The sequence below is a fragment of the Octodon degus genome, unplaced genomic scaffold, assembly GCF_000260255.1.
Source record: "Octodon degus isolate 3935 unplaced genomic scaffold, OctDeg1.0 scaffold00202, whole genome shotgun sequence".
NCBI lineage: Eukaryota > Metazoa > Chordata > Mammalia > Rodentia > Octodontidae > Octodon > Octodon degus.
Window position 1 is genome coordinate 1,050,064 of NW_004524778.1, and position 10,281 is coordinate 1,060,344.

General features: G+C 36.0%; 1 protein-coding gene and 1 pseudogene across 1 annotated transcript in view; both read left to right on the forward strand.

Annotated features, from left to right (window-relative positions):
- Positions 1–10,281, forward strand: part of Ncam2 (neural cell adhesion molecule 2) — a 559,908-nt gene that overhangs the window by 144,813 nt on the left and 404,814 nt on the right. The gene's annotated exons all lie outside the window — the stretch shown is intronic.
- The window catches only part of LOC101575664, a 26,245-nt pseudogene that overhangs the window by 2,677 nt on the left and 13,287 nt on the right, over positions 1–10,281 (forward strand).

The window sequence follows — 10,281 nt, forward strand, 5'->3', positions numbered from 1 at the left end:
GCACTCACTGCTTTTTATGAAAAAAATATGAACTTTGTCATGATATAAATAGCAACTTTATAGAAAATTCACATTTTTATCATGAGGAGAAGCTTCTTGGGATGATGGTACTTTGTTTTAATTTATTTATGTCCAATACAACGCCTTTCCATGACTTTTATCAGTCCTTTAAAGTGAAGTCATTCAAAAAAATTAAAGTGTCAAATTATTTTTATTTAGGGGCCAGAGAGATGGCTCAGTAGGATAAGAGTTTGACTGAAAAATGCAAGGATATGAGTTCAATCCCAAGTTCCACCAAAAAAAAAAAAAATTATTTAATAACAGTATGCTACCAGTATAAAATTCTAAATGAAAACTGAGAAAAAATTGAAAATTACATAAAGTAGCATTTAAAAGAACTGAACAAAACATAAAAGATCTGAAAACAATATACTTAACAAATTTAGGACCTGTTTTCTGAAAGTGCAAAATATTGTTGACAAATCAAATATAATCTAAATCATGTATACACGCAACACGGTTTTGGAATTGAAAGACACAAGTACATGGAGGTTGCAAATCTCAGATTTGTCTCCACCTTCCATTCCTAACAATTCATCCTCCTCTTTTTTTTAGATTTGAAACTTGCATTCAGGGAACATTTTTAAATTGCCTTTATCATAAGATGTAAAATCAGTCTTCTCTGATCAAGACTGCTTCTCCCAAATGAATGCCACGTGCCACCATACTTTCTTTTTTCCTCCACTTGCATTCATAGGTTGAACTAAAGGCAAAAAAAGACTAAGAAATTCTAGAAAAACTTATGAGTGACATAATTAACCAATAAAAGGCATATACAAAAATCTACACAAACATGAACAGAATCATGTGAATAATGGAGTTTTGCTTTTTTATTTTTATGTATTTAGTACAGGGCTATAGGGACTACAGGGTCTCACTACATAGATCGGACTCAGAGTGAGCCTCCTGTTTTCAGCCTCCTAAATGCTGGGATTATAGGCACGTGCCACTACACCCAGTCTTAGTTGCTATCCCAGCACATCCCACGGATAGGGCCGGCATGACAAGTTGGGGATCAAATCTCTGCTGCTATGCTCTGCCTAAGCAGGCGATTTAGTCCACTGAGCTTTCTGGCCAGCCCCAAACAAAGGAATTTGAAAAATCAGGGCTCAACATGCAGGTGAAAAGCAATCACATGCATGCCAATGAGTGTTAGAATGATTGAACATATTGCCTCTGACATCCATTTCTTTCAAGTGAAATTGCTGTCTTCAAGCATGAATCCGGTATAGAGATCCAAGCTGATGTTTGACGTGGATTGCTGTGTCAATGAATGTGTTACTATTTATTTTAACACACTTTTTATGGATTCTTATCTTCTAGCAATAAGATAAGCTTTGAAAACAATAAAACAAAAGCAGAATGATAAACTTCAAAATTCATGCTAACATTAATTATAAATTATGTTTATAATGTGTTCATCCAATACAAAAAGAAAAATAGCAAAAACAACAAAAAATTAATTGTGTTTACTTACTTTGGAGGATGTGTCCTGTTTTCATTATCTCCACCATAATTCAGATGGCTTAAAATTGAAGATAACTTGAAATGTAGCACAAATTATTAACAATTTACTGAAATCTATAGTTGTAATTCTCATGATGGAAACAATATTCTTTGGTTTTGTTTATGCCATAAAACTTTGCAGTGTGTCTTCCACATAAGAAGTATTGATGAAACATTAGCTATTAGTGACAATGAATATGCTAACTTCTTTGTTATGTAATGTAAATTTTAGTCCCACTTTGTTCGGCAGAATGACAGGGTAGTTTAAGAATATATATATATATTACCAAAATAAAATGCAATGAGAAATACTTGCTTGAGATTAATTTGTCACAATTTATTAAAAGTTCTTAGAATTCCCCTTATATTTTCTGCTATATTGAGCTGATAGTCAAATGTTTCATAAAATACTTCATGCAGTTGCAACTGAACTTATTTTCTAATTTGCAGATTATTCTTAAAGTAGAAATAACATGATTTGGAAGGTATATATTTTGCTCAGTATATTTTATAATTATTTTGTTGGCAATACGTGTATAGCTACAATTGAGTTTTTTTTAAAGCTACTTTTTTCAGAAATGTTTACTAAAGTCTCAATCTTTCTAAATTTAGTGGTCATAGAATATTAGTATGTTTAATTAATCTGTACTTCTGTTATTATTCTAACCTCAAATCTTTTGAGTTTTTGCTCCAAATATGTTTTGTGTGTTTGACCACAGAGGCTGATTATGTAGTTCAAGGTGCCATTTAGCATGAGATCCCCTTGCTTCAGTCTCCTGAGTGCTGGAAATACAGGCATGTGCCACCACGCCTGACTCTTTGTAGATAATTTTGTAAGTCATGTAATGCACATGTGTAAACTTTTCCTTTCATATGTCAACACCCTCAAAATTTACTGCCTAAAGATTTTTTTTCAATTACACTGAATTTATAGATCAATGTAAAAAAGTTAATACATTAATATTAATTTCTACTTATGCTGGTCATGGAATATTTCTCAATTTATTGAAGTCTATATTTTTCTCAGAAGTTTTTCTAAATCTAAGCTTTCAGGTCCTGTGTATTTGGCGAATTATTTTCCCAAGGATTTTATGATTTAATATTATCACAAAAGTGTTGTTCCTACAGCAACAAAGTTTTTCTTATATAATATATGCAAATGTAAATAATTTTGCATATTGAACCAAATGTCACAAATATATTCACTGATTCTCCTTGTATTTTAGTGTGGTTCTTTGTGTAACAACTCATTTGTAAGTTAGTATTAATTCTTCATAATTATAGCTCACTTCTTTTACTTTCCTATCTATTGTAACATCTTGAACTCTAAAACAGTTAGAGATACAAGAATGAATATCCTTTCTTATTCCTACTTTTAAGGTGGAATAATTCGGATTCACACCATCAAAAATGACATTAAATGTCAATATTTTGTAGATACTTTTCTTCATGTTGAGGAACTCTCTGTTTCTTTGTTTGTTGACATATTTTAATAAGAAATGTTGAATTTTCTCTAGTTTTGATATCTATACAGACTACTAATTTGCTTTGCCTTTTACAAACGCACTGACTTTGTTGGATATCTGATTTTGGAAGAAATCCAACTTTATCCAGATGTTATCTATGTTATATGTTATTGAATTCAATTTCTCTCTCAGTTCTATTGTTGGTTGATGTGTCTGTGTTCACAGAGATGATAGTGCTTTCTAGCAATCTCTAGCAAATTTGCATTTTGTGTAAGGGCAACACTATTTTTATAGAATTATTGAGATGTTTCCTATCCAAATTTGTTTTCTGAAAGAATTTATTTGAAGATTGGATATTATATGTTTCGAACTCAGTTGATGGAATTTTCCACCAAATTTGTCTTATTATAGTTTGCTGGGAGGGAAGATCTTTGAAATCTATTTTAAGACAGATTTTTTAAAGAGATATTTTTAAAAATAGATTTTGGTAGATTTTTGCCTCCCAGGAACACTAGGATTATTAAGTTTGTATCTGTATCTTTCAATAGTTTCACTTAAAGCAATTTTTAAAATTTAACGGAAATTTTGTATAATTTCATTATGTTCAAAATATCCTTTCTTCTCTATGAATTATTTGCAAGTGGTTTGCAGTTTTAAAATATGTGGAAGTTTATCATCCGTTTAAGCTTGATTTCTCTGTATGCATTAAGTATCCATCAGTGGTTAACTATTTTGGTCTACTTATTTTAATTGTGCAGGGTGGACTGTTTTTGTTGTTGTTGTTGTATTTTAGGGAGGGATCTACAGGATGTTCAGGGTCTCACCACTAGATCAGACTCATAATGATCCTCCTGTTTACAGCCTCCCAAGAGCTGGAATTACAGGTGTGCCCAGTCTCAATTGCCATTTCATCATGCCCCAGGGGCAGTGCTGGCAAGGCAGGCCCAGGGTTTGAACCGCCAGCCCCTGCATCTGATAGCAGGTGCTTTAATCCACTGAGCTATTTGTCCAGCCCTAAGACTCTTGAACTATAACTATAATTGATGTATTTCTTTTACTTTCTTCTGTATTTTGATGCTATTATTAATGCAGTACACATACATTATTTTATTCTTTTCCTGTGAAATTTTTTCTTTTTTATATTTTGAAATTATGTTTTTATTTCTGGTTGAGCTGTAATAATCTTGGTCCTCTGTGTGAGCTCAGCTCTCCTTGTATCTTGCAGTTAGTGTTTTCACTAGTCTTCTATGCTCTCATATGCCTGAAGTGCTCTGTTTTATGGTTAATGTTGTTTCTGGTATAGAATCAATACCGTTCTATTGGCTCTATTGTACATAAAGTGTGTCTTTTCTCTCGGCACTCTCAGGATCTTTACTGTTGATTTTCTATATGTTGTTACTTTGCCCGTCGGTGTGAATGTTTATATGAACTCTAAGTAGAATTTGTTGAGGGCCAGGGAGATAGCTCAGTAGAATAAGTACTTGCCTGGAAAGTGAAGGGTCCTGAGTTCAGTCCCCGGTACCACGAAAAAAAAGTTTGTTGTGCTTAGAATCAGAGTATTTGTATTATTTTTCATGACATGTAGGTTTCCTTCATTGTGTCTTTCATCAAGTATCTTATGCTCCTTTTTTCAGTGACTCTTGCCAGCATGTTTATTGAACTGATTGCTGCCTTACTACAATCACTGGTACTGTGTACCATTATGTACTTTTTATTTCTGCAGCATAGTTTGAATACTTGTTATTACCATTTCTTCAAATATGCTAGACTTTTATTGTTCCTGTTCAGTCTGCCATATAATATTTAAGTATAGATATTACACTCACAACTTTGGAGTTGTTTTCTTTCTTTCTCTGAGATCTCCTTTTCCTCTGCACAATTCCTATTTTCCTGAAAATTGTTCAATATATATGCTAATGGCATTTTTATTGTCATTTGTATCTAGTTCTATTCGTACATTTTTTTCCTGCTTATCGGTCCCATTTCTGTGCTTCTTCATTACTCTACTTCTTTTGTTGTTCTATGTTAGTCATTGTGGCTTTGTTTAATATCTAGATGTGTATGTTTTCCTGTAAGGGGTTGTGTTTTGTTAAGAAAGTAATTCATATATTTAAGGGTTATCTGTTTATTCCTTTTGTAAAGCATTTTAAGTTAGAGTATGCTGAGCCTGTAATCTGATGCTAACGTAGTCTTATTTCAAATATTGGATATTTTTTGCTTCTGTTTTTGTCCTATTAGAATATGCTATTTACACAATAAATAACCATATTACTTTAGTGTCTGTGTCTGAGACTTAAGAGTTTTATTGGCATTTGTGCTTACTATCCTTCTTCAGTAGTTGCTCTTCCCGTTTTAGTATTACCTCAGTGTTCACAAAAGAATCGAAGGGACACTGATTTCTAGAGATTTTTCTCTTCTGTGTGACGTCTACCTATCCAGTGCTCTTGCATAGATTATAGCCACCCTCACACTCCTAAATTTGCTCTCCAGTTATAGCTCACAGAAAACAGTATGCTCTAAATTCACTTAATATTTGATCTGTCTAGTAAAATCTTCCAGTTTGACAGTCAGGATCATCTTTGGTCTAACTGTAGTTTTCTTTACTATTAAGAATCAATTTTCTATACTGCTTTCTTCTCAGATGTGCAAGTTTTCTTTTCTTTATTTTGTATTTGATACGGGGTCTCACAATGTACAACTTGGACTCATAAGGACCCTCTTGTTTTTAGCCTCCTCAACACTGGGATTACAAGTGTGCACCCGTTCGTGGTGGCTGGGGTGGGGCCAGTGCAGCATGTAGTGCTGGGAATCTAAAGCAGATCCCTGTGCTTACCTAAGCAGGTGCTTAGTCTTCTTAGTCTGCTGAGCTATATCACTGGACTTGCCAGTTTTATTGTAAAAATAGAAATTTTAATTTTTAGATGAACCACGTTGTTGGTAACTATTTACAGCATCATGGAAGAAATGGATATTCCACCATCTATTTTTGTCTCCCTTGTAATGATATGTTCTTCACTGAAGGACTTCACAGAACCCATTGTTTCCAGCTGAAGTGTGACTCCATTATCATTTGATTTCAATCCTTCATATCTCCATTAAATATCATCTTTTGCCCAGGAAAGTCTCGGGGCTATGTGTGCAGATGCTCCTTATTGTCTTTCTTCGTGTTTCCTGAACTTTCTGCTCGTCACCTGTCTAATGTCATGCTTATTGTCCATTGATTTATTATATGCATTACTAAAATAAATACAAAAATAATTCATATGCACAGAGAATTATAATGGAAAAGCATGAAAGATTTATTTGCATAAATGATGTAATTAAACTCCAATTGGAAGAGGAAAATTGCTTTTCATTTCCAAGAGGAAGCAAAATGACTTCTATATCATATTATATTTTTGAACGTGAGATTGGGGAATTAGAAGGAGCCATGTTACAGTCAGACTGGACCAAATAACCCAAGGTGTAAACACTTACAAATTTACAAACATAGAGATGAGTGTGTGTATGCAATTTGGGACAAAAATGAAGGCAATTAATAATACGGTAATGATTTAAAAATTATTTTTATCAATGGGTTCATATAATTCTAGTTGTGGCAAAAGGCAGAAGACATCATCTTGGGACCACTTAACATGTAGGCCATTTTGCATCTGTCCAGAGACTTTGCCTGAGACTCAAGATTAAGGGAAGTCAGCTAATTATTCTGGTAGGAGAAATTGCAAAGCAATCTAATGCCAAGGCCATAGCATGGCTACTGTTTGGGGATGACAGCAAAATTTATGTTGAGAATCAAAAGCAAAGATCTCAGCAGAATGATTTAATATGATCTGAGTTTGGCCAGAAATGAAGCCCCTGTAAAATTGTGGCCTGCAAAGTTGAAACAGAGAAAGAATTATTTGATGAATGAAAAGAGAAAGAAGGAAAAAAAACAAGCATTTCAGAAGAGGACAATAAAAAACACCACCTGAAGAGTCACACAAACCATCAGGACTTTACCTTTTTAACCACAAAATTGCAAAAGTGAAAGGCAGCTTGGTGCGGAAACCCCAGAGCACCATGCTCCAGAGAAGCTGTGGCCTAAGAAAGTTGTTCCTCAGAATTTTGTTCATACACACCTGACTCCTACAGCCAAGACAGAATGAAACCTGGCTATTGCTGCAGCCAGTGGCAGACCTTTGTGTCATCCACATACAGGTGACTTTGGGTGTATGCAGAGTACAAGACTTGTGGGGTCAGGAAGTCCCAGAAGGCTAGGCACAGTGTCCTTGAGAGGATGTGTGTGGAGCTGAAAGTGCAGTGAAGACCCCAGAAGCTGTAGAAGCCATGAGTGTGGATCATATGAGGAAAACAGTGAGGAATGAGAAGAGCTAGCCCAAGAAAGAAGCCCTGAGAGGCACAATCACTGGCAGAGTCCTGGGGCAGAGGTTCCAAGCCCTTTGGAGTTCATATCTTGGCAAGCACTGGCTTCCATTCTGATGGGGAACTCCATACTGGACACAAAACTACAGGAATTGATGTTTGCCTTGTCTTGATTCTGTTCAATTACTTTGTATTCCTCTATTTGTATCTTTTAGAGTGGTAATGTATACCTTGTGCCATTGTGTAGTGGAAGTGATTTATGCTCTTCTCATTTGTACAGGGACTTGTAACTAACATTTGCCTTAAATCTCAGGACACTTTAGACTTAGAAATTTCAGCAATTCTGAAACTTTTAAGACTTTGGTAATGCTGAGAGATGGACCAAATGCATTTTGTGTAAAGGGATGTGCATGGGACTTTGGGGGACCAGAGACAGTATGTTAACTTGTCTCTAGATGTCCCCTCAAAAACTCATGCAGTCACCTTATGACTTTGCAGAGGTGGCTAGATCTAGAGTGTGTGATTAAGGGTGATTACTAAGTTATTCCACTGATTGGTTAGGCACAGTTCTAGGTAGGATTAAGGGTACCCCACCCTACGTGTGAGTGTACCTACCCTAAGGGCAGGTAGCTTGGGTAAAATGCAAGGGACAGAAAGGGCTAGTGTGGTCACCTGTCACTTACCACTTGCTTGATTCCACTTGCTGCTTTGCTGTCTTCTGCCTGCTTGCCATAAACTATTTCTCCTCTGTGAGGCTCCTCTGCTATGCCACTCTTCTTGGAGACAGCAAAGAAGAACTGAAGCCTCTACAAACTGAGCTGAAATAAACATTTCTTTCATTAGAAAGAAAACACAGAATGGAAGGAAGGAAAGAAGGAAGGAAGGAAGGAAGGAAGGAAGGAAGGAAGGAAGGAAGGAAGGAAGGAAGAAGAAAAGAAGGAAGGAAACCAAAAAATGATGATTGAATACAGTGTGAGAAAAAGGAAGAAAAATGCTCAAATATGGTATTAGTTTTTACTTTTTATGGCTAAACATCTAGTTCTACTTTTTGACTGAGGTAGACAATACATGATGAGATAAAAATTTGGAGGAAGAAATTACATCATTTTAGCATGCAAGTTTGGAGTTGCGTACTGCAATTTCAAGCACATAAGAAGTATAAGTGAAAACTACATTCTGTGGTTAAATAAAAAAATGTAGCAGTGAAAGGCACATTGCCAGTAATCCTCCTTAGAAGACTTCTTGTCACCTTAAACACCTTCATGCCATCACTGCCATGTTCTGAAGTAGCTATTGTTGTCCACTTTCTCAGCATCTTTTGTTGTGCTATTGTGGATGCCTTAATTTTGTGAATGGTTGCACGACCCTGACCTATCAGGATCACTTCCACTTTTTGGAAGGGTGGGCAGTCACACAGTGTGAAAGTCACACATGGGAGAGGACACACTACAGTCTCTTAACAAGCTTGCTTTTCCATTAAAAGGCAGCTCGCAGCAGCTTTAACCATATTTTTGATGGTACTTTGTAAAGACACTCACAGGAAAGGACTTCTAGATCTGATGCAGAAGGCATCATGGGGTAAGTGTGTTCAACGTGAGCAGGAGTAATTTTGAGGGAGTTAATGGCAAGTGTGTCTTTTACCGTAATGATTATTTAAAGAAACTTTATCCACTGTATGTTTTCTCATCTCATCAAATAGCACCTAACTTTTGTGTCACCAATGCACAGAAGTGTAAGGGAGAGAATAACACGTGATAACAGAACTGAGCACCAATTAGCATAGTTCATGGGGAGAATTACATAGACAATGATTTATATAATTCACATATCAATTATAGAAGAAAATAGGATTATTATTGATCAAACATTTTCACAGATTTTGACAATGAAGTAAACATTTGATTATGTTTTGTTTGTGTTTGTACAAGAAAACTATTTGGGAATATTCAGGAAAGTTGTATAAGAGATATTATATTGGGGCTGGGGAGATGGCTCAGTAGGATAAGTGCCTGACTGGCAAATGCAAGGATCTGAGGTCAATCCCTGGTTCTGCCAAAAAAAAAAAATTATATTAAGGGAAAAATTTGTTGTACTTAATTTTGAGAATTTAATAACAGTACTATTTTAAGAAAGTTACTATTGGATAGAAAATTTTAATGAACTTATAAATAAAATGGTATCATGTCTATATTTTGCTTTAAAATCTAGTACCGGGTTAAAAATACACACACACACACACACACACACACACACACACACAAATTTAACCATCCTCCGCTTCTCTGCTGCACTGACCTCAGCATGCTGCCTGATCCCACTTGTTAGTGGCGTGTAGATTGATGTGTCCATTTAATACAAGAAAAGGGAAACTGAGAAGCCAGAGGAAACCTTCCCGAACACTGAAGCCAGTGGTGAACTTGGTAAACGTCATGCAGAAGGTATAGAAGAGGAGCAAACATTTAAAAGATCTAGAAACACCAATTAGATGGTTGAACTACGAATTCTGCTTCAGAGCAAGAATGCTGGGGCAGTGATTGGAAAAGGAGGCAAGAACATTAAGGCTCTCTCTATAGACTACAACGCCAGTGTTTCAGACCCAGACAGCAATGGCCCCGGGCACATATTGAGTATCAGTGCTGATACTGATGCAGTTGGAGAGATTCTGAAGAAAAACATCCCTACCTTGGAAGAGGGCCTGCAGTTACCATCACCCACTGCAACCAGCCAGCTCCTGCTCGAAGCTGATGCTGTGGAATGCTTACATTACCGACACTATAAAGGAAGTGATTGGGGCTGGAGAGATGGCTCAGTGGTCTAAAGCACCTACTTGGAACAAGCTTGGCAAGGCATCAGGGACCGCGGTTCAATCCCCCAGCACCACATGCCA